General features: G+C 47.0%; 1 protein-coding gene and 1 long non-coding RNA gene across 10 annotated transcripts in view; one reads left to right on the top strand and one right to left on the bottom strand.

Moving 5' to 3' along the window:
- LTBP3 (latent transforming growth factor beta binding protein 3) overlaps positions 1-24,315 on the top strand; it is a 1,616,087-nt gene that overhangs the window by 1,216,939 nt on the left and 374,833 nt on the right. The gene's annotated exons all lie outside the window — the stretch shown is intronic.
- On the bottom strand, positions 5,170-23,943 carry LOC143934344 (uncharacterized). The gene is made up of 2 exons (XR_013263252.1): positions 23,818-23,943; positions 5,170-8,183 (listed from the first exon to the last, which is right to left on the bottom strand). It is a non-coding gene; the product is annotated as an uncharacterized LOC143934344 (long non-coding RNA).

Raw genomic sequence — 24,315 nt, 5'->3', positions numbered from 1 at the left:
CACTGCCCTACTGACACCATCAACTCCTCTACTGACACAGTCCACTACTCTTACACCGTCCACTGCCCTACTGACACTGTCCACTGCCCTACTGACACCGGCCACTGCCCTACTGACACCGTCCACTGCTCTACTGACCCCATCCACTGCTCTAGTGACCCCATCCACTGCTCTACTGACACCATCAACTGCTCTACTGACACAGTCCACTGCTCTTACACTGTCCACTGCCCTACTGACACCGGCCACTGCCCTACTGACACCGGCCACTGCCCTACTGACACCGGCCACTGCTCTACTGACACCGTCCACTGCCCTACTGACACCGTCCACTGCCCTACTGACACTGTCCACTGCCCTACTGACACTGTCCACTGCCCTGCTGACACTGTCCACTGCCCTACTGACACCGGACACTGCTCTACTGACACAGTCCACTACTCTAACACCGTCCACTGCCCTACTGACACCGTCCACTGCCCTACTGACACCATCCACTGCTCTGACACTGTCCACTGCTCTATTGACACCATCCACTGCTCTACTAACACCGCCCACTGGCCTACTGACACCGGCCACTGCCCTACTGACACCGGCCACTGCCCTACTGACACCGGCCACTGCCCTACTGACACCGGCCACTGCCCTACTGACACCGGCCACTGCTCTACTGACACCGGCCATTGCCCTAACACTGTCCACTGCCCTACTGACACCATCCACTGCTCTACAGACACCAACCACTGCTCTACTGACACCGTCCACTGCTCTACTGACACCGTCCACTGCTCTACTGACACCGTCCACTGCCCTACTGACACCGTCCACTGCCCTACTGACACCGTCCACTGCTCTACTGACACCGGCCACTGCCCTACTGACACCGTCCACTGCTCTACTGACACCGGCCACTGCCCTACTGACACCGGCCACTTCCCTACTGACACTGTCCACTGCCACCATCCACTGCTCTACTGACTCTGTCCACTGCTCTTACACTGTCCACTGCCCTACTGACACCATCCACTGCTCTACTGACACAGTCCACTGCTCTTACACTGTACACTGCCCTACTGACACCGTCCACTGCTCTACTGATACTGTCCACTGCCCTACTTACACCGTCCACTGCCCTACTGACACCATCCACTGCTCTTACACTGTACAATGCCCTACTGACACTGTCCACTGCTCTACTGTTACTGTCCACTACTCTTACGCTGTCCACTGCGCTACTGACAAAATCCACTGCTCTACTGACACCGTCCACTGCCCTACTGACACCGGCCACTGCTCTGCTGACACCGGCCACTGCCCTTACACTGTCCACTGCCCTACTGACACCATCCACTGCTCTACTGACACCAGCCACTGCTCTACTGACACTGTCCACTGTCCTACTGACACCGGCCACTGCCCTACTGACACCGTCCACTGCTCTACTGACCCCATCCACTGCTCTACTGACCCCATCCACTGCCCTAGTGACCCCATCCACTGCTCTACTGACTCTGTCCACTGCTCTTACACTGTCCACGGCCCTACTGACACCGGCCACTGCCCTACTGACACCGTCCACTGCTCTACTGACATGGTCCACTGCTCTACTGACACCGGCCACTGCTCTTACACTGTCCACTGCCCTACTGACACTGTCCACTGCCCTACTGACCCCATCCACTGCTCTACTGACCCCATCCACTGCCCTAGTGACCCCATCCACTGTTTACTGACTCTGTCCACTGCTCTTCCACTGTCCACTGCCCTACTGACACCGGCCACTGCCCTACTGACACCGGCCACTGCCCTACTGACACCGTTCACTGCTCTACTGACACCGTCCACTGCTCTACTGACACCTGCCACTGCTATTACACTGTCCACTGCCCTACTGACACTGTCCACTGCCACCATCCACTGCTCTACTGACACTGTCCACTGCTCTACTGACACCCCATCCACTGCTCTATTGACACCCCATCCACTGCTCTACTGACACCCCATCCACTGCTCTACTGACACTGTCCACTGCCCCATCCTCTGCTCTGCTGATGCCATCCACTGATGTTCTGACACCGTACACTGCTCTACTGGCTGACAGTGTGCACTTTTATGGTTGACTGTTTTCCTATTTTATCTGACATTTCTTTTATTAATCAAATCTTATTTTATGGTTACACTAATGCTTTTGTTTTATTTAACCATGCCCCTTTAAGTCGTAGTCCCCCCCCCCCACTGTTAAAGCAATTTGGCCACAGACACTCTTCAACGTAGCACACCTCATTACTACTCTCTTTGGATAACCCAAAGTGTACTTCAAAAAAATTGCCGTGCGCTGGGAAAGGTTTCGGGTTTGGCTTGAAGAAAAGGTGGCAACCCTATGGTACCATGATCATTAAACCAGGTATTGGTACTTTTGGCAGTGTGGGCAGGTGCCGTCTCCAGGGGTCTTCTCGTCGGACTCCTCCACTATCTTCTGCTAGCTCTTTTGCTAGCAGAGGAGCACGGCTTTCTTTTTCGCCGCCGCCCTCTTCTTACGACTTCGGGGGTCTTGTCCCCCTCTTCGGTTCTTCTTGCCAGGCCACCGCGCCTTCTTCTAGCTCTTTCGTAAGAGCAGTGGCCGCTGTCAGTACAACTCTTCTGTCGCCGCTGCCGCTGTTCCCCTTTAAGTCCATACCAGGTGGCGGGGCCAGCGACGCCTCCTTCGCTGGCCCCGGCTACCTGGAGACGTGCTCAAAATGAGCGGACTTTCCTCCACGTGTGTGGGCGAGTCCGTTCATTTCAAAAGTACGGTGGATAGTCTGGTGGACTTAGTACGCCGTATTAGTCCACTGAAAAAGTGCCGTGTGTGGGGCAAGTAGCTCATTCGGAAAGTCTGGCGGACAGTACGTCGGGAAGTCCGCCAGACTAAATCCGCCGGATAGTCGGCTACGCGTGTATGCGGCATAACTTAACTACATGAAGAGTGGCATATTAACCACCTCAATACGGGATACTTTCACCCTCTTCCTGCCCTTTTTTAAGTGTTCAGCACTCAGAGTTTGAATGACTATGCAACTCTGCACCAAATTTGTATAATTTTTTTAAATTATTATTATTATTATTTTTTTTGGACAAAGCTTTCTTTTGGTGCTATTTAATTACCGCTGGGTTGATTAACCACTTCAGCCTCGGAAGGATTTACCCCCTTAGAGACCAGGACATTTTTTTGTGATAAGGCACTGTGCCGCTTTAACTGACAATTGCGTGGTCTTGCGACGTTGTACCCAAACATAATTGATGTCCTTTTTTCCCACATATGGAGCTTTCTTTTGGTGGTATTTGATCGGCTCTGTGGTTTTTATTTTGTGCACTATAAGCAAAAACAAAACGTTAATTTTGAAAGAAAAACAATATTTTTAAAGTTTTGCTATAATATCCCCCAAAAAATGTAAAAAAAAGTCTTCATCAGTTTAAGCCCTTTCACACTGAGCCGCGTCTTTACAGTCATTTTAGCGCCGCTTTTTGGCTGCTAGAGGGGTGGTTAACGCCCACTAGCGGCCAAAGAAAGGGTTAAATGTGCCTCTGCCAAAGCGCTTTTCAGGCACTTCAGCAGTTGCTGCCCATTCATTTCAATGGGTATACACCGCTCCTCCACGGCCCCAAAGATGCTGCTTGCAGGACTTTTTCTTATGTCCTACAAGTGCACCGCTCCAGTGTGAAAGCACTAGGGCTCTATCAGAAACCATGAAATCAAACCAAGACAGAAGTACAGTTAAATCACACTTGTTTAATAATAAAAGTAAAAAGAACAAACGTAGTCAAAACATGGCCAAAGTTTAGTAGCCGAGCCGGGTGTCAGGGATCAATGTAGTGGAACAGCAAGCAGGATTTGTAGCCTGAAGGGATGTCAGCAAAGCCTGTCTTTTAAACAGGACCCCAGGAGCTATTTTCTTGTGATGTGACCAAGACGAAGGCAGAACTCCTCTGGACTGGATGGCTTAAGGCCCCTTTCACACTGCATGGTTTTCAGGCACTACAGCGCTAAAAATAGCGCCTGTGTAGCACCTGAAAAAACTGGCCCGTTCACTCCAGTGTGAAAGCCCGAGGGGGTTTCACACTGGAGTGGTGCTCTAGCAGGACGGTGAAAAAAGTCCGGCTAGCGGCATCTTTGGAGTGGTGTATTCACCGCTCCTAAACCGCTCCTACCCATTGAAATCAATGGGGCAGCGTGGCTAGACCGCCGGCAAAGCGCTGCTGCAGCGGCGCTTTGCGGGCGGTTTTAACCCTTTTTCGGCTGCTAGCGGGGGTTAAAACCACCCACTAGCGGCCGCAGACCACCGCTAAAACGATGGTAAAGCACCGCTAAAAATAGCGTCGCTTTACCGCTAACGGCCGTACCACCCCAGTGTGAAAGGGGCCTATATAAGCAGGACTGACGAGCAGGATCAACAAAAGCTGGGTAACTGTGGAGAGAGACGGGAGCTGGCAATTAGCAGACAGCTGAGCAGCCAGCTCAGAGAAGTAAGGGCTGAGCCCAGCCCTGACAGGCTCTCACACTGGGGAGGCGGTTTTTAGGCACTTTTCAGGTGCTATTTTTAGACCAAAAGCACCTAAAAAATGCCCTAGTGTAAAAGGGTCTTTAGATCAATATGTATAAAAATAATGTGTGGTGCTGCGCTGTTATAAATAGGTGTAAATACACAGATAAAACATAAATGAGTAAATCCTAAAAGGCAAACAAAATCCTGATCAGTGCAACAAATAATGACAGATATCATCAAGTTAAAAATGGGCAAAGATCACAGTGTAATGATCCTCAATCCAATGAGAACCTGAACAAACATATACTATGCATATTGTGACTGGATAAATACAAATGACGTGATGTCCATAAAAAATAAATAAAGACTAATATAAAAGGTGATAAATTCTTCCACCATGCAAAAATTTATATTGAAACATATAAATAATGACTGTATATAGGAAATATAAATGGTGTGGTGAGTGTCTTTTTTCAGTGCAGTCACACCTCTGTGTAAATTAACCTCTCACCTTACTGCTGTAAGGTAACAGCATATACTGTATGGAGCGCACTACTCCCTTGGGAGCTGCTAGTAGTTCATACAGTACGGCTGGTTTAACCCCCGCTTCTCCCCCCCCCCTGTAGTAAAGCACAGACACGTGTAGAACAGTTCAAAACTTTAACTTTATTCCAGATTCCAGCAGGCACTATCACCTCAGTGATGCACCGATATACATTGCCTCTGGGTTGAAATGTACAAACTTGAGCTTTAGTCCAGATTCCGGCAGGTACTATCACCTCAGTGATGCACAGAATAGGAGTTGCCTCTGGATTGAGATGTATGTGAGTGAATAGTCCCTCCCCTTTAGTGAGCTGACACGCATGCCCCTCTGAAAAGCATGTGGTATTGAAATGCTAGTAGTCCCAGGCCTCACCTGCCTTCTCCTCCTGCCCTTTTCCTCCCAGGGCAGCTCAGGAAAAGTAAAGGGCTAACCCTGGTTCACTCCGGTCGGTTTTCAGCTACTTCTTGCTTCGGAAGATGATGGAAACCTTCTGGCTCTGGAGTCTCTGAACCTCCATCACCATCCGGCGAAGATCTGTGTGGCTATCCAGCACTGGAATCTCTGAACTTCCAGGCCTTCCAGCCCTAGGTCTTAATGTCACATCTTTAAGCCTGTGTGGATTAATCCTTTTCCCATCTCCAACTCCCCAGGGAACATGTGACCCCAGTGTATATGTATGAGCCCCGCTCCTGACCAAGCAAATTAACAATTGGACAAGAGCTCCATACACACTGCCTGTCCATCAGAGCCTGACCCGCCTCCTTTCCAGAAGATTCCTCTGGAGAGCAAAGGGAGTATTTTCCAGGGTGATGAACCTAAAGTGGTGGGCGCTACATGTATATAAATAATACAACCTCAACAACCTTTCTACAAATGAGGTAAGACATATTCAGACATGAATCTAAATCCACCTGAGCTATCCTGTCAGGAACCTGAAACTGTGGACAGCCAACCATAAGTTGCCGAAGCATTACCCACCCCGCAAATGCACATAGACAAGGAGTATGTTGACATGCAGCGGAAGGGCAGGGAATGCCTCCATAGTTTAAAATGTAAATTTCTAGTTCAAAGGTCAGTATTAAGTAACATGGAGTTCAGAGGTCAGTAGTTAGTGATGCAGAGTTCAGATCTCAGTAGTAAGTGGGGTGGAGTTCAGAGGTCAGTAGTAAGAGGCAGAGTTCAGAGGTCAGTGTTGTGATTAAAATGGTATTTCTATATACCTGACAAAGACCAGCTAGAGGTATAACTAACGCAATTACAATACTCACGAAACCCTTTACTTAACACTGCAGTATTAAGGAGACAACATCAAGATTAATGTTCAGGGTTGTCTGTTTTTTTCTGGGAGGGGCTGCATTTTATATGCACCCTTATCAACCAATCATTGCATAGAACATGGGTGTGGTTAATACAGAGGCGTACATTACACATCATCATTACACATCATTACTCATGTCATCTGCTTCTGAATCACAGTCATGGGATATGTGGCTCAGATATATTGTGACACAATTTCTTTATTTAGACAGCACAGAACAAAACTGCCTATGCAAGCTATATTTTCCTATGTGCATGTCCACAGAAAAACTGCCTATGTCTGCAGATACAGAGTTTAAGCTAACTAGCAAAGTTACCCAAGTTAATCCTACATGAACTTACAAAGATGGAGTCACTCTGGTTCAGCCACATCACAACAATCCCCTCTAAGTCATGAAATCGAAACCATGAACATGACTTGCTTATTCTCACTGTGGCATACTCATCCTGGTGGCCATATTAAAAGTTAAGATATATCCTATTAGCTGCAGATTGCAATATCCCGAATCCAGGATTCAGCATTGGTACCAAACCCCCCATGTTACCCAGGGGGCTCCCAAGCAATTATTTTGCTTTTTCATCATGTCAATACCCCCTCAGGCTCCTGAGAGGAACCATGCCCAGGTCATGCTCTTTTCCAGAAACAATGACCCAGCATAACAGTGTTTGAGGGGGCACCCAGGATGAACACTAGCCTTGAGCAAGTGACGTTCCTCACTGTCCCCGAGAATAACCACTATCGGAACCAATGAGGCCAAGTAACACCATCCCTTGGAATCATTCATAATCCATGGATGGCATGCTCTTCCACAACAAATGTACGTGCTGTTGTCCAAGGCCAGTGGCTGTCTGCTTAAGGACCTGTTGGGCACCCTCAGAGAATCCTGCAAAAGCAAGCTGTGAAAGTAGCTTGGCCATCTCAGTATGGGGGACAGAGGCATGCATGAAGTGTGATGTAGGGCACGATCTAAGGTGTCAAGCACTGTGGATTTCCTGTAGACTCTGAATGCACATCCCCTCTATGTCCAACGAGTGTGTTACTAGTAATTTTATCGGGTAGGCCACATATAAACTTAAGGCTCCCCCTAGAACACAGAGGCTGGTAGATGACATGTGAACCGATACATATATAATACAGTGCCTATGCCAGCATCCCTTCAAACAGTATACACTGAAATGGTCGAGCATGTACTGGGCACACTACAACAACAATCCCAATATTACCCCCTGACCCTCACCCGGACCACCTTCTAAGCATGCAAAAATAGGAAACAACAAACATGTAATCTCAGCTGCATAGCAATTGTCCATGGAATGCAAAAGGGAGGAAGGGGCGTGACAGTCCATAGAAACAAGTGGGAGGGGCATGACAGCCTTTAGGCCAAATAAAAATAGACCCAAAGAAAAACTCAAAAAGAAAAGTCTCTTGGATGGCTTCTGAATGTCCATTAGATTCGCAGAAAAGGAAGGAAAAGGAAATGTCCACATTATAACTCTCATTCTGCTCAACTTTTTCCAAAACCTTTTGGTTCAATTCTGTGATCACTCATATGTACAGACATGAATTCTCTACCCCAAAACACTGCCTCTTAATAAGGACAGAGCTTGATATCCACAGACAGACTGGAACTGATGCGTTGGGCGAGACCGGGGACTTTCGGCTGGCACATCTGGATCTTTTTCATGTGGTGCTCACAGGAATTTTGTACCCCAGGTTTGCGTCATGTGGCTCCCCCTTGAGGTATCATTCGCAGGAACATTTTCCAGCCGGAGTCCGCCTTTAGTCATCTGAGCACCTCCTATGGTATTTGAACAACAAAGATGAACAACAAAGATTTCCATGTTAAAGCTGTAGTCATCACTTCGTTAGGATAGGATATAGGGCAGGGTATGGATGGGATGTAGGGTATGACTGGGGTGGGCATTTCTTCATGTGAATAGGGCTGTGGGTGAATGCAGGCTGTCTGGGCAGATACTCCTCATCTGACATGAGTAGTCACAGAATCTACCTGATCAATTCAGGCCTTAACCATTGGAGATATTAAAAATAATATTCTTAATTGACTCAAACATAAGTGAAACATGCAGGAATGAAAATGTTTCTCAGCAAGGGTTTTCATTATATAGCTTCAATATATTTAACTAAACATTTTTCCAAATCCAGTATTATAGCAGAACTTCAACAAAACTTAAACCTCTTTTAGTTTCTTCTATTCCCGGGATCCAAGTGGACCCGAGGGACTTAGGACAGAACATTTTACCCAAACACATATTCTGACTCAGAAGTCTCCCAACTTTGCAAATATGTCTGATCATCAGCAACAAACAAAACATTGATGGATAAACAACATTTCATCACCAACACTCTATGACTGACACCCTGGGAATTCAGAAGGTAGATATCCAGAATAGTCATTCTGATTGCTTATTTCAAATAAACCCTTCCCATCACATTTCAGTACCCCATGGACTCAATATACGCAGCAATGTATCTTGATTACAGTCATTTTAATTTCAGTAAATTCTTCAAACATTTTTTTCTAATTTTCACCCTTCCTTTACCAAAATCCCTTTATCAATTCTTTTAATTTAATCCCAAACTTTTAGGGAAAATATAACATGGGCCTAAACACAATATGAGACACCCTGTTGTGCACATTCCAGACACACACTTAAAATATTTTACTAATCAAAATGATACCTTGTGTGTTCATTAGACACAATACAACCACTCTCTCATTCCACATTCATTTGGCCATTCCATACATCCTTCATTTGTCCATAACACCTTCAAACCTTAATATTTTTCTCTCTATTGTCCGGAATTACACAACACAGTTACTTCTCTTTTTCTTTACTAACCACAATTCCTCTGGCGTAGCGCCTGGAATATACAACTTACCTTTATTATTATAATATTCTCAACCCTGTCAAAATCAATATTTTAAAATCATTAATCATTGTTAATACAGCTTAAACACTGCCAAAACAATTTGCACAAATATAGCACATTTGCTGTTATCAGAAAAAAAACACACTTTAACTCTAATAATGTAAGGATAGGCAACCACACCCAAAATAGTCTTAAAGTCAGACTCTAAAAATTTGTATCTGATCAGATTGCTTTAAAAAAACATTTGGTAATTTTATCAGTGACATGTCACATTCCCCTTTTAATGTTCCCAATTTACTATGGAGTGAATATGGGCTTAATATATGCCCAACACATTTCATGAATAGACTGACACTAGTTGCAACATTTTAACAATAAACATGTACCTTTTATCGATAACTTTTCTGAATCAGATCCTTCTTTAACATTAATTTTCCACCCCAGCAAGTCTCTGACTCGCTGACTATGGAATGCAAATATAGAAGTATGCTTCCCACAAAACCCGTGGTGAAAGTATGGTTGGTAGTTTGTTCCCCTCTTCCACCCGAAACAAAACAGTATATCTCTGACAGATCAGTACCCTACTCTGTCCCTTTCACCTGCCCACTTTAGCAATGCTCTCTGTCTTGGCAGGATCATAGGACATGTATCAACTTACCCAACAATTTATCTGAATTCAGAAAACAAAAACAATCTTATACTCTAAATTGGAATTCCAAACAAGACAAAAATTCACATACACATAAAATTAAGCATTTCTCTCCATCAACCAGTTCGCTCTACCCAGGTGTCCGTCTTATGAAACTGCGAACAGGGCGACCCAAGGACTGCCACTGACCACAGTCCACAAACGGTCCATGAAACAGAGACAGTCGTGGGAGAAGTGTTTAAACATGTTCTCCCTCCGATGATCGCTGCACTCTGAGAATCCTCACTGATCAACACAGAAACAGTCAGTCCATGAAGCTGTGACCCTAGTGCCTCACCGGAGATCCATGTCAGAATTCACACCCCCAAACCCACCAGCTCAGAGGTGGAGAATCGGGGAGCGATGAGGGAATCTGGGGAAATCTGAGGGGGAAGCAGGAAGATTCATAATCTCCCTCTACCTAACTCAAGCCCCCCAAAACAGTAACCATGTCCCCCTGTCAGTGCATCCAGCAGCAATCTAATCACTGCCCAATAAACCAACATTTTGGTGTCTCCATGAATCTCTGGTACCGTAATCCCGCAAAAGTCTCACGAGACCCCAGCACCAGGGCTGCTCATTTCACGAGGTGGGGTGCTTTCAACAAGGGTTCTAGCCTCCCCACCTGCGCTCTCTCTTTTTACCCTTGTTTGACCCTTTTTCCCGTGCCCGTTGCCAAACAGGGATCTGCACCTTCCACCAACCCACCTGTACCGACTCATTATAACTTCAGCACATAATCAACAAACAGACACACAAACAAACAGACAAACAGACAAACAGGGTAACAGGGTAAGTCTACACTAAAAATCCCTATTTTAACAACACCTTTTATCTGATAATCCAAATGAAACTAGCTGTGATCCTTATTTTAAACAAAACTCTCTGTGTTCATTTTCTTACCTGTCCAAAACCTCCTATCCCGGCTGTCCTTTAAAATCATTTCCTCAACGCAAGTAAAATGTCCCCTTTAAATCTCAAAACAAGCTCTGCTACCTCCCCTTTTTTAAATATACTTTCCTTCACTTTTTTTTTCTCTATTCTCTATGTGTCAGTTCTAAAATGGCTTTGAAACCCGGCTTGTATAAAAAAAAAACAATGCATTGAAAAACCTTGCAAAATGCACACCTTCCTTTAAATAAATAACTCAAATCTCTCCTTTACCTTCTTACTTCACTTACACTTTACCCTCAACAATTGTAGGATGTTCTTAATTAACACCTTACTCACTTACTTAAATCTCATCACTCCTGGGCATCCCAAATACCTACCTGTCTTCAACCACCTGTCAAATCAACCCCCTTCCACCTAACACATACATTTTACAACCTGCAAAAAATACCATTCTGATACCCTTCCAAGAGTTACCAAAACACATGTTAAATATGCCCAAACAAATTATGCACTTCTCAAGCAGAATCAAGCACCTATCATTCCAGAGCTCTATAACCAACATACTAGCAAAGGGGAGAAGTCACATTATTCATATACTATACCATTGTCTCTTCAAACAATACCTTAGCAAACTTATATGAACATGCATATAACAGTACTCACCCTTTCCACGATACCTAAACATAATAAGGGAAATTTACTTCACTCTAATCTAATTTTCCCCTTTTGGGACATCATATAACAGTGAAAACAGGGGCTGCCTTACCTCACAACCATGTTTCACACAACATATATCTTATTACTTTAATGCAAATGCGATAGACAAGAAAAGCCAGATAGAGCAAAAGTTTTGTGGGTTCCGGTAGTAATTGGTAATTGCCCCATTACCCTTTTTTTCCTTCTCCTTCCCTAAAGGAGCCTAATATTAGGTTTTTAAACAGAGTCCCACCAAGGACACAGGCTTTTCATAAGCCACAGGCTTCTCATAAGCCACTTCTTAACAGCCCGGTCCATCTCACAATTCTCTTAACTAAAATTTATCTGGCCAGGGTTGTGTCTGTCAAAGCTTCAACGTTTGACCACACCCTGCCAAGTCCTAAATTCCTAAATCCCTAAATTCCAAAATCTCAGCGAGTGCTTCCATTCTGTTGTGATTAAAATGGTATTTCTATATACCTGACAAAGACCAGCTAGAGGTATAACTAACGCAATTACAATACTCACGAAACCCTTTACTTAACACTGCAGTATTAAGGAGACAACATCAAGATTAATGTTCAGGGTTGTCTGGTTTATTCTGGGAGGGGCTGCATTTTATATGCACCCTTATCAGCCAATCATTGCATAGAACATGGGTGTGGTTAATAGAGGCGTACATTACACATCATCATTACATATCATTACATATCATTACTCATGTCATCTGCTTCTGAATCACAGTCATGGGATATGTGGCTCAGATATATTGTGACACAATTTCTTTATTTAGACAGCACAGAACAAAACTGCCTATGCAAGCTATATTTTCCTATGTGCATGTCCACAGAAAAACTGCCTATGTCTGCAGATACAGAGTTTAAGCCAACTAGCAAAGTTACCCAAGTTAATCCTATATGAACTTACAAAGATGGAGTCACTCTGGTTCAGCCATATCACAACAGTCAGTAGTGAGGTGGAGTTCACGGGTCAGTAGTAAGTGAAACAGATTTCATAGTTCAGTAGTAAGAGAGGCAGAGTTCAGGGGTCAGCAGTAAGTGATGTGAATTTCAGAGGTCAGTAGTAAGTAAGGTAGAGTTCAGAGGTCAGTAGTAAGTGAGGCGGCGTTCAGAAGTTAGAGGCAGAGTTCAGAGGTCAGTAAGTGAGGCGGAGTTCAGGGGTCAGCAGTAAGTGAGGCGGAGTTCAGAGGTCAGTAGTAATTAAGGCGGAGTTCAGAGGTCAATAGTAAGTGAATCAGAGTTCAGAGGTCAGTAGTAGGGGGAAGTTCAGAGGATAATAGTAAGCGAGGCAGCATTCAGAGGTCAGTAGTAAGTGAAGTGGAGTTCAGAGATCAATAGTAAGTGAGGCGGAGTTCAGAGGTCAGCAGTAATAGAGGCAAAATTCAGAGGTCAGTAGTAAGAGAGGCGAAGTTCAGAGGTCAGTAGTAAGTGAAGCGGAGTTCAGAGGTCAGTAGTAAGAGAGACGGAGTTCAGAGGTCAGTAGTAAATGTTGCAGAGAGTTCAGGGGTCAGTAAGTGAGATGGAGTTCAGAGGTCAGTAGTAAGTGAGGCGGAGTTCAGAGATCATTAGTAAGTGAGGTGGAGTTTAGAGGTCAGTAGTGCACAGACAGTGTGCATTCAAGTCCACTAACCCACATCTGCACACCTGTCAAATTAGGATCCTGCACCCGCAAGCTCATCTTAAGCTGTGTTGGGGGTGCCATTAAGAATGAATGACAGCCCCCTGCATCTGTAAAGAACAGCACTTTTTGGCTGTGAGTACGAGTGTGAACCTATCCCTAAAGGATAAGTTCACCTTTTGTAATATGTTACATATTACACCCATATTCAGGGTGTAACATGTAACAAATGCACCGCCCCACCCCCCTCCCCCATGATCCCCCCCCGTTTTGAAAACTAGTGGGGGGGGGGATCTTCTCCTCCCTCTTGCTTTCCCAATCTAAAAAAAAACTAAACGCTCTGACCGCCCAGCCTTTGTGGCTGTGAGCTTGTAGTTCTCAATGAACTACTATGTTGCTGTTGAGCACTCTGGTAGTTCACTGTTTCTACCTGTCAATGTACAGGCAGACAGCATACACTTACAAACTGTAGGAGTGCTGCATCAGAAGATTGCGGTTGCAATGCATTCCAGGCTGCTACAGAAAAAAAATTGTAAACGCACAATCTTTTACCTGCAAAAAACGTGCATTTTTTTTTTTTTTAAAGTGAACTTATCCTTTAATTATGATGTGACGACGCTCTATGTTTCTAAATAGTTCTGTCCTCCCATGTGAAAATATAACGCTGGTTTCACACTGCTGCTTTGCACTTTGGCAGCAGTACGGGTGTACGGGCAGTTTACCATTGACTTTCTATTAAGGCAGTGGTCTCCAAACTGGGGCCCTTTGCTTGCATTTATCCGGCCCTTGGGGCACTATTCCTTCTAATGATATAAGCAGCTATTCTGCTATCCCACTCACACCAATAATGAGCCACTATTCCCCCCAGTGATACCAACGATGGGGAATTATTCCTCCCCTAATACCAAATGTGACTTCAGTTGATGCCAGGAAGATTTCTACTCACACTAGCCACAGTCTGGCCCCCCTAAAGTCTGAAGGACAATAAATTGGCCCTTTGTTTAGAAAGTTTGGAGACCCCTGTATTAGGGTATCAATTTTTAGAACGTTTTCTGAAGGTTCTGCAATCTACATCTTTGGTGCGTTTTCAGAAAAATGTGGGAGCTATTAGAGAGTCAATGGGAAATTTTGGGTTAACTGAGCAAAAACACTGGGTACAGCCTCTGTACTCTTATACAGTCCCATCATCCCCATCCCACAATTTCCTCTACAGACCCATCATCCCCATCCTCTGTACTCCCTATACAAGTCCCATCATCCCCATCATTTGTACTCCTATACAGTCCAATCATCTCCATCCCATGTACTCCTATATATCATCCCCATCCCCTGTACAGTCCCATTATCCCCTTCCTTGGTACTCCTATACAGTCCCACCATCCTCCCCCCTGAACTCCTGTACAGTCCCATCATCCCTATCCCCTCTACTCCTATACAGCCCCATCATCCCCATCCCCTGTACTCTTGTACAGTCTCTTCATCCTGATCCTTTGTACTCCTATACAATCCCATCATACCCATCCCCTGAACAGTCCCATCATCCCCATCCTCCAATTTTTTGTAATGTCCCTTCATCCCCATCCCAGGATCTCCTGTACAGTCCCATCATCCCCATTCCCCGTACAGTCCTATCATCCTCATCCTCTGTACAGTCTCCTCACCCCCATCCTCTGTGCTTCTATACAGTCCTGTCATATCTAACCCATGTACAGTTCCATCATCCCCATCCCCTGATTTCCTGTACAGTCCCATCATCCCCATCTCCTGTACTCCTATACAGCTCCATCATCCATATTCCCTGTACTCCTATACAGTCAAATCATCCACATCCACTGTACTCCTATACAGTCCCATCATACCCATCCTATGTACTCCTATACAGTCCCATTATCCCCATCCCGTGTATTCCTGTACAGTACCGTGTATTTCTGTACAGTACCATTATGTCCACCCGCTGTACTTCTATACATCCCCATCATCCATATCCTCTGTACTCCTATACAGTCCCACTATCCCCATCCCCTCTACTCCTATACAGTCCCATCATCGTCATTCTCTGTATTCCTGTACAGTCCCATCATCCCCATCCCATATACTCCTATACATTCCCATCAACTCCATCCTTGATACAGTCCCAACATCCCTCATCCCCTGTACTCCTGTACAATCCCATCATCCCCATCCTTGGTACTCCTATACAGATTCATTATCCCCATCCCCTGAACTCCCGTACAGTCCTATCATCCCCATCCTTTGCACACCTATACAGTTCCATCATCCCCGTCCCCTGTACTCATCTACAATCCCTTCCTCCTCCTCCTCTGTACTCCTATACAGTCCTATCATCCCCAACCCCTGTACTCTTATATAGTCCCATCATCCCAATCCCCTATACAGTCCAATTATCCCCTTCCTTGGTACTCCTATACAGTCAAATCATCCACATCCACTGTACTCCTATACAGTCCCATCATGCCCATCCTCTGTACTCCTATACAGTCCCATTATCCCCATCCTGTGTATTCCTGTACAGTACAATTATGTCCACCGGCTTTACTCCTATACATCCCCATCCCCTGTACACCTATACAGCCCCATTATGCCCATCCTCTGTACACCTATACAGCCCCATCATCCCCACCCCCTGATTTCCTGTACAGTCCCATCATCCATATCCTCTGTACTCCTATTCAGTCCCATTATCCCCATCCCCTCTACTCCTATACAGTCCCATCATCCCCATTTTCTGTATTCCTGTAAAGTCACATCATCCCCATCCATTGTACTGCTATACAGTCCCATCATTCCCATGTTCTGTACTCCGGCACAGTTCCATTATCACCATCCTCTGAACTCCTATACAGTGCCATCATCCCCATCCTCTGTCCTTCTGTACAGTCCCATCATCCCCATCCCCTATACTCCTATACAGTCCCATCATCCATATCCCATGTACTCCTATACAGTCCCATCATCCCCATGCACTGTACTCCTATACAGTCCCATCATGCACATCCTCTGCACTCCTATACAGCCCCATCATCCCCACCCCCTGATTTCCTGTACAGTCCCATCATCCATATCCTCTGTACTCCTATACAGTCCCATTATCTCCATCCCCTCTACTCCTATACAGTCCCATCATCCCCATTCTCTGTATTCCTGTAAGGTCATATCATCCCCATCCATTGTACTGTTATACAGTCCCATCATTCCCATGTCCTGTACTCCTGCACAGTCCCATTATTACCATCCTCTGAACTCCTATACAGTGCCATCATCCCCATCCTCTGTCCTTCTGTACAGTCCCATCATCCCCATCCCCTGTACTCCTATACAGCTCCATCATCCATATCCCCTGTACTCCTATACAGTCCCATCATCCCCATCCACTGTACTCCTATACAGTCCCATCATGCACATCCTCTGCACTCCTATACAGTCCCATCATCCCCATCCCATGTATTCCTGTACAGTCCCATTATGTCCACCCGCTGTACTCCTATACAATCCCATCATCCCCATCCCCTTATTTCCTGTACAGTACCATAATCCCCATCCTCTATACTCCTAAACAGTCCTATCATCTCCATCACTTGAACAGCCCCATCATCCAGCCCATGTAATTGTGTACAGTACTATTATCCCCATCCTCTGTACCCCTATAAAATCCCATCATCCCCATTCCCTATACTCCTATAATTCCCATCATCCTCATCCCTAGTACTTCTACAGCTCCATCATCCCCATCCCCTGTACTCCTATACAGTCACATCCGCTGTACTCCTGTACAATCCTGTAATGCACATCCCCTGTACTCCTATACAGCCCCATCTTCCCCATCGCCTGATTTCCTGTACAGTCCCATCATCCATATCCTCTGTACTCCTATACAGTCCTATCATCCCTATCCCCTGATTCATGTACAGTCCTATCATTCCCATCCCTGATACAGTCCCAACATGCTCATCATCTGTACCCCATACAGTCCCATTATCCCCATCCTCTGTAATTCTGTACAATCCCATCATCCCCATCCTTGGTACTCCTATACAGATTCCTTATCCCCATCCCCTGAACTCCTGTACAGACTCATGCTCATGCTCCTCTGTACTCATATACAGTCCCATCTTTCACATCCCCTGATTTCCTGTACAGTCTCATCATCCCCATCCTCTGTACTCATCTACAATCCCTTCATCCCCATCCTCTGTATTCCTATACAGTCCCATAATGCCCATCCCTCGAACAGTTCCATCATCCCTATCCTATGATTTCCTGTACAGTCCCATCATCCCCAGTCGCTGTATTTCTGTACAGTTCCACCATCCCCATCCTCTGAACTCCTATACAGTACTATCATCCCCACTTGAACAGTTCCATCATCCCCATCCTCTGTACTCCTATACAGTCCCATCATCCCCATCCCATGTACTCCTGTACAGTCCTATCATCCCCATCCCCTGTACTCCTATACATTCCCATCAATCCCATCCTTGATACAGTCCCAACATCCCCATCCCCTGTACAATCCCATCATCCCTATCCTTGGTACTCCTATACAGATTCATAACCCCATCCCCTGAACTTTCGTACAGTCTTATCATCCCCATCCTCTGCACACCTATACAGTCCCATCATCCCCATCCCCTATACAGTCCAATTATCCCCTTCCTTGGTACTCCTATACAGTCCCACCATCCTCACCTCCTGAACCCCTGTACAGTCCCAGCATGCCCATCCTCTATACAGTTCCATCATCCCCTGTACTCCTATACAGCCCCATCATCCCCATCGCCTGATTTCCTGTACAGTCCCATCATCCATATCCTCTGTACTCCTATACAGTCCTATCATCCCTATCCCCTGATTCATGTACAGTCCTATCAGGACAAGGTTCCCCCCACCATCAGTGCAGGGCCGAATCCCTACCAGTCTGCTGTACAATCCGCTCAACTGCTCCAGGGAGAGAAATACATGGTCTGTGGAGAGATACTGGGCTGCGATCAGGATTGGTTCACCGGAGGGACGGAAGCTGATTGACAGCTCCGAATAACAGTCAGAGCCACTCAGCAGAACCAGTGCCGCCGCTGACAGTTCCCCCCTCCTCTCCTCTCTCCCCCCCCCCACATGGACAGGAGAGCAGAGCTGCTCTTCCTTATCCCCATGGCTTGATCTTGGGGTGCTGGATCTAGGGGTGCTGGGGTGGGCTGTGTCCCTCACCCCCAGGCAACACCTACCACCATTGATATTGTGCCTGGGCAGGTTTAACAACTTGCCACACGTTGCGGATTGTCACTTGCCATGTCACCTGCCACCAGATGTAGATTGTCACTTGCCACACATTGTGCATTGTCATTTGCCACAATGTCACCGACCACACATAGTGGATTGTCACATTCCATGTGACCTGCCACACATTGTGTATTTTCACTTGCCACGTCACCTGCCACAAATTTCGGATTGTCACTTGGTGTGTCCCAGAGTGAAGGCAGGCAGCAGAGAGATGATGTAAACTCTCTGCTGTCTGCATCTGCACAGTGAGGGTGGAACTGCAGTGATGCAGGGTGGGCGGTAAGAGATGATGTCATCTGTCTGCTCCCCTGCCCGCCGGCCCGCTGATTGGCCAGAAAGCCCGTTCACCTACCAACTGGCCCGCCCGCACACTGAGCCACCAACCCACCCACCCGCTGACTGCTTCACTGTTGTGCCTGCACGCTCCTGTCACCTTGGCGCTGGGCTCCTCACAGTGGGATAAGCAGTGGATCGGGCGGAAAGGGCTGGCTGCCGGGCGGCAATTTTCCTCCTGACATGAAAGTGCCGCTCGGCACAGATGGTCCCACTGGGTCCCATGGTAGGGCAGGTGCTGATTAGGTTGGTATTTGGGACTAGGCTAGTGATGTAGCTGGGAGCAGAGTTGTGGATGGCTTTGTAACTAATTGTTAGTATTTAAAATTGAATTTGTTGGGTAAGTGGCAGCCAATGGAGGGATTGGCAGAAAGGGGTAGCAGACGCTGAGCGGTTTGTAAGGTGGATGAGCCTGGCAGCAGCATTCATGGTGGACTGAAGGGGGATAGCCTATTTAAAGGCAAGCCAATAAGGAGGGAGTTGAAATAGTCGAGCCGAGAGATAACCAGAGAGTGAATTGGGAGCTTTGTGATTTCACTGGTTAGGAAGGGACGTAGTTTGGAGAGGTTGAGGTTGCAGAGGTTGAGGTGGCAAGCTTTCAAAAGGGATTGGATGTGGGGCCAAAAGGAGAGTTCATAGTCCAGGATAACACCTAGCAATCTGGCATGTGGGGATGAGTGGATGTTGTGCCATTCATTGCTCTTGACAGAGAAGTCGGGGGAAGAGACACATGGGGGAGGAAATATTATGAGCTCGGTTTGAGTTTGAGGAAGTGGTGTGGCATCCAGACAGATATGTCTGTTAGTAAGTTAGTGATGCGTGGGGGCGTGGCCAAGATGGCGAAATGAGAAGATGTCTATGAGAGCGCTCCGCCAAGATCCTCGGCTTCCTTCTCTCCTCCAGGCACATTCAGCCACCGCACTGTGGCCGGACATTCACATGTGAAGCAGCTCATCCCTGGCTTCAAAAGGAAGGGGTTAGAAGATTAGTTCCCCCCCTTGCCCGAGCACCCCTCCCCAGCCTGCGGAGACCACGTGGGGACCGGCACACACTCAACCAACAGCATGGCATCCCAGACAGAGCAAGCACCATCCCCACCATGTCTCGCTGAAGTCCTGGCAGCAATTACTAACTGCCATGCCTCCATCACGACCAGGGCTCGAGTCCTGCGGGAACGCGTGGGAACGGCGTCCCCGCACTTTTTTCACAGCAGGAACGCCGTTCCCTTTGCAGGACCAGAGCCGCCCGAGGCTCTAGCACAGTCTGCTAGCTGCGTTGTCTTCACAGAGCTGACTTTGGAAGAGCAGCACAGTGATGCACGGAGGGCAGGGGCTGGCTCAGTTAACTGATTGGTTAATAGAACTGCTCTGCATTCTATCAACCAATCAGTTAACTGGGGCAGGTCCCGCCCTCTGTCCATCCCTTTGCTGCACTTCCGATGTCATCTGCTGTGTCCTGTGTAAGGTAAGACAGGGAAGAGGGCACTGTTATGAAGGAGGGAGGGGGAAAGTATCAGAAACTGAAAGGAATGAGGAGAGGTGATATAAAAGGGAGGCAGGGCAGGAATGTGAAGGGGGGTTCTACAAAGGGGGTGAGGACAGGAATGTAAAGGAGGTGCCATAAAGGGGTTGAGGACAGGTTTAAATTTTAAAACTAGCTACTTGGTCATCTTCCGTACTATGTCGCATTCGCAGTCTGATCATCTCCTGTAGTATGTCGCATTCACAGTCTGGTCATCTCCTGTAGTCGCATTCGCAGTCTGGTCATCTCCTGTAGTCGCATTCGCAGTCTGATCATCTCCTGTAGTCGCATTCGCAGTCTGATCATCTCCTGTAGTCGCATTCGCAGTCTGATCATCTCCTGTAGTCGCATTCGCAGTCTGATCATCTCCTGTAGTCTCATTCCCAGTCTGGTCATCTCCTGTACTATGTCGCATTCACAGTCTGGTCATCTCCTGTAGTCGCATTCGCAGTCTGATCATCTCCTGTAGTCGCATTCGCAGTCTGATCATCTCCTGTAGTCGCATTCGCACTCTGGTCATCTCCTGTAGTCGCATTTGCAGTCTGATCATCTCCTGTAGTCGCATTCGCGGTCTGGTCATCTCCTGTAGTCTCATTCCCGGTCTGGTCATCTCCTGTACTATGTCGCATTCGCAGTCTGGTCATCTCCTGTAGTCGCATTCGCAGTCTGGTCATCTCCTGTAGTCACATTCGCAGTCTAGTCATCTCCTGTACTATGTCGCATTCGCAGTCTGGTCATCTCCTGTAGTCACATTCGCAGTCTAGTCATCTCCTGTACTATGTCGCATTCGCAGTCTGGTCATCTCCTGTATTCACATTCGCAGTCTGGTCATCTCTTGTAGCATGTCACATTTGCAGTCACTGTATGTTATGTGAAATATATATATGCATATGAGCGTATCTTTTTTTTTTGGTGGGGGAGTGGATCTTGGGTGGGAGTTCCCACACTTTTATCCCCAGGACTTGACCCCTGATCACGACCCTGACTACTAAGGTCAATGCTGTTCAGCTAGATGTGGGGCTTATTAGGCTGGATATTGAGAAAATAAGGTCCTGGCTTTCTACTGCGGAACAGCGCTTGGGCCATGTGGAAGACACGGTGGAGAGTCATAACGCTGACCTCCGCACCTTGCACACAAAGATCAGGGCTTTGGAATACAAGGCCAAGGATGCTGAGAATCTCAACAGGAGGAACAACCTCCGCATTGTGGACCTGACGGAGGGGGTGGAGGGGCCGCACCCGACTGATTTTGTGGAGAAATGACTGCGCATCCTCCTACCAACAGCCCAGTTCTCGCCCTTTTATGCAGTGGGAAGGGCTCATCAAATCCCACCCAAGCCCGGCCTGCAGAGAGCTCCGCCTCACACCTTTATACTTAAATTTCTGAGCTTTAGGGACAGAGATGAGTTGCTTTGGGCAGCTAGGATGCAGGGAGAACTTGCATTCCAGATCAACAAGCTCCTAATTTTCCCAGATTACTCCGTGGAAACACAGAAATTGAGAGGCTCATTTGAGCAGGTTAAAGCAGCAATGCGTATAAAGGGCATCAAATACAGTATTCTTTTCCCAGCGCTCCATGATGGTGACTACACAAGATTCTTTACCTCCCCCAGGGATGCATCTGCATGGTTGGAATCTCTGCCTCCACATCGCTGATGGAAAGGGTCACTCTGCATTTGCTGCCTGATACATTACTCCCTCCTTGGCTGGCTGACACACCTGTAGTTTGACATGCTGATACAAGAGGCCGCTGGAGGGCTTTTAGTTTTTTTCACAGTATTGTGTTGTGCCTGTTATAGACTGCCTGTTTGTAAAATATCTGTTAAGTGCCACTGGCAAGTCCAGGTAAACTCTTGTCAAACGGCTTATTCGTCAGATCTCAGGGATCACATACATCTCCACTGAAGGAGCCAGCACTGTTTTTTTTAATCAAAATGTTTATTGGGAAATTAACCACTGTGGCTTAGACTGTCCTATAAAAGTTTATACCCCCATTACCTGCCTTAGTGAGGAGCTAACCTGCCAGTGTCTCTCTTGACTCTATAAGACCCCTTTCACACCACACCACCCATAGCGTGGGCAGTAAAGCGCCGCTATTTTTAGCGGCGTTTTACTGCCGGATTTGTGGCGCATTTCGGCCGCTAGCGGGGTGCTTTTACCCCCCCCGCTAGTGGCCAAGAAAGGGTTAAAATCGCTGGCAATATGCCGCAATATTACAGCGCTGCCCCATTGATTTCAGTAAACACACCGCTCCTTCACCGCTCCAAAGAAGCCGCTGGAAGGACTTTTCCCTGATGTCCTGCCAGTGCACCGTTGTAGTGTGAAAACCGTCGGGCTTTCACACTACAAACAATGATGCAGCTTTTTTAGGGGATTGCAGGGATTGCAGGTGCTATTTGGAACGCTATAGCGCCTGCAAAAAGCCCTGGTGTGAAAGGGGTCTGCCATTATTATCCTGCCATTGGCGGACTCTAGTGGCCTGCACTAGGAACATGCATGACCTGATACAAATACCTCAAACTGCTGTTTGCTACTGCAGAACTTCCTCCCAGCACATTTTTCCTGATATCCACGGAAGGGGTTTCCTTTGTGTTAAGCTACAAATTACTAACTGCTTACCCTCAGTATGGGTGCTTTCTGCACTCTTCTACATTACATCCCTGATGGTGAAGCCCTACACTGATCCGCAAGTTCTCCTTATTGCGGTGGAGCCTCTCCCATATTGTACGGACAGACCGATTCCATTAAGAGACTACACCCACTGTTTCATGCCCCCTAGCATTGGGTGTATTATATTTGTTGATTCAAGCATTCCTTGGTTGGGGTAGGGGCAGTGGCGTAGCATGGGTTGTCAGGGCCCAGGGCAAGGCAAGTAATTTGCGCCCCCTAACTTGTGGACTTTTAGCACTCCCTGAGTCCTGTCTCTTCCTACAATAGTACTAACCAACCTGATTCCTATACTGACCACTGCACTATACTGACCACTATACTGTCCACTACATTACACTGACCACTATACTGTCCACTACACTATTCTGGCCACTGCACTATACTGTCCACTACACTATACTGTCCACTACACTATATTGACCACTAAACTATACTGTCCATTATACTACCACTACATTATATTGTCCACTATACTGACCACTAAACTACACTGTCCATTATACTGGCCACTACACTGACCACTATACTGACCACTACACTGACCACTACACTGACCACTATACTCTCCACTACACTACACTGACCACTATACTGTCTACTATACTGTCTACTACACTATACTGACCACTATACTGTCCACTAACTATCCTACCTACAGTATTCCTATACTGACCACTACATTGCATGACTCTAGCTGTTCTTCTACTCTCTCTCTGGCTGCTCCCTCTCCCCCCCCCCCTAGATCGTGTCCAACGTCTCTCCCCCCCCCACCCCCCCCCCCCCCCGGGCCAGCAATATGACTCACCTTCTCTTCTTTGTTCTCCGTCTGTCCAGAGGGGAGCAGGAGGAGGAGAAGACAGCGGTGGCTCACACTCATGATTTTTTGTGTCCCCCGTGCTCCGCCATGTTCAGACTCCGGCGCCCTGTGATTGGGCGTATGGGGTCATGGGCGGCGGCGGCGGAGCTAGCTTGTTAATGTTGCTCCTGGAGTCCCGCCTCCCCACATGACCCCATTCGCCCAATCACACTGTGCCAGAGACTGAACATGTGCAGAGGCGGGACTCCAGGATCTACCACGATTGTGGATAGGCCAGCCCTGCTGCCGCACATGACCCCATACGCTCAATCACAGGGCACCGGAGAATGAACATGGCAGCCAGAGCGTGGGGACACAGGAAAGTGGCCCCCTCCACACCCCCCACACTACGCCACTGGGTGGGGGATAGGGTCAATGTTGGGGATGTTAAAGTTTTTTGTTGTTAAAGGTGCTTTATTCTATATGTACACAGATACTTTTGGTATG

The sequence above is a fragment of the Lithobates pipiens genome, unplaced genomic scaffold, assembly GCF_037356315.1.
Source record: "Lithobates pipiens isolate NorthernLeopardFrog02 unplaced genomic scaffold, aLitPip1_a1.2 Scaffold_10, whole genome shotgun sequence".
NCBI classification, from domain to species: Eukaryota; Metazoa; Chordata; class Amphibia; order Anura; family Ranidae; genus Lithobates; species Lithobates pipiens.
The sequence above is the reverse complement of the archived record's forward strand: the minus strand, read 5'-3'. Positions and strand labels throughout refer to the sequence as shown.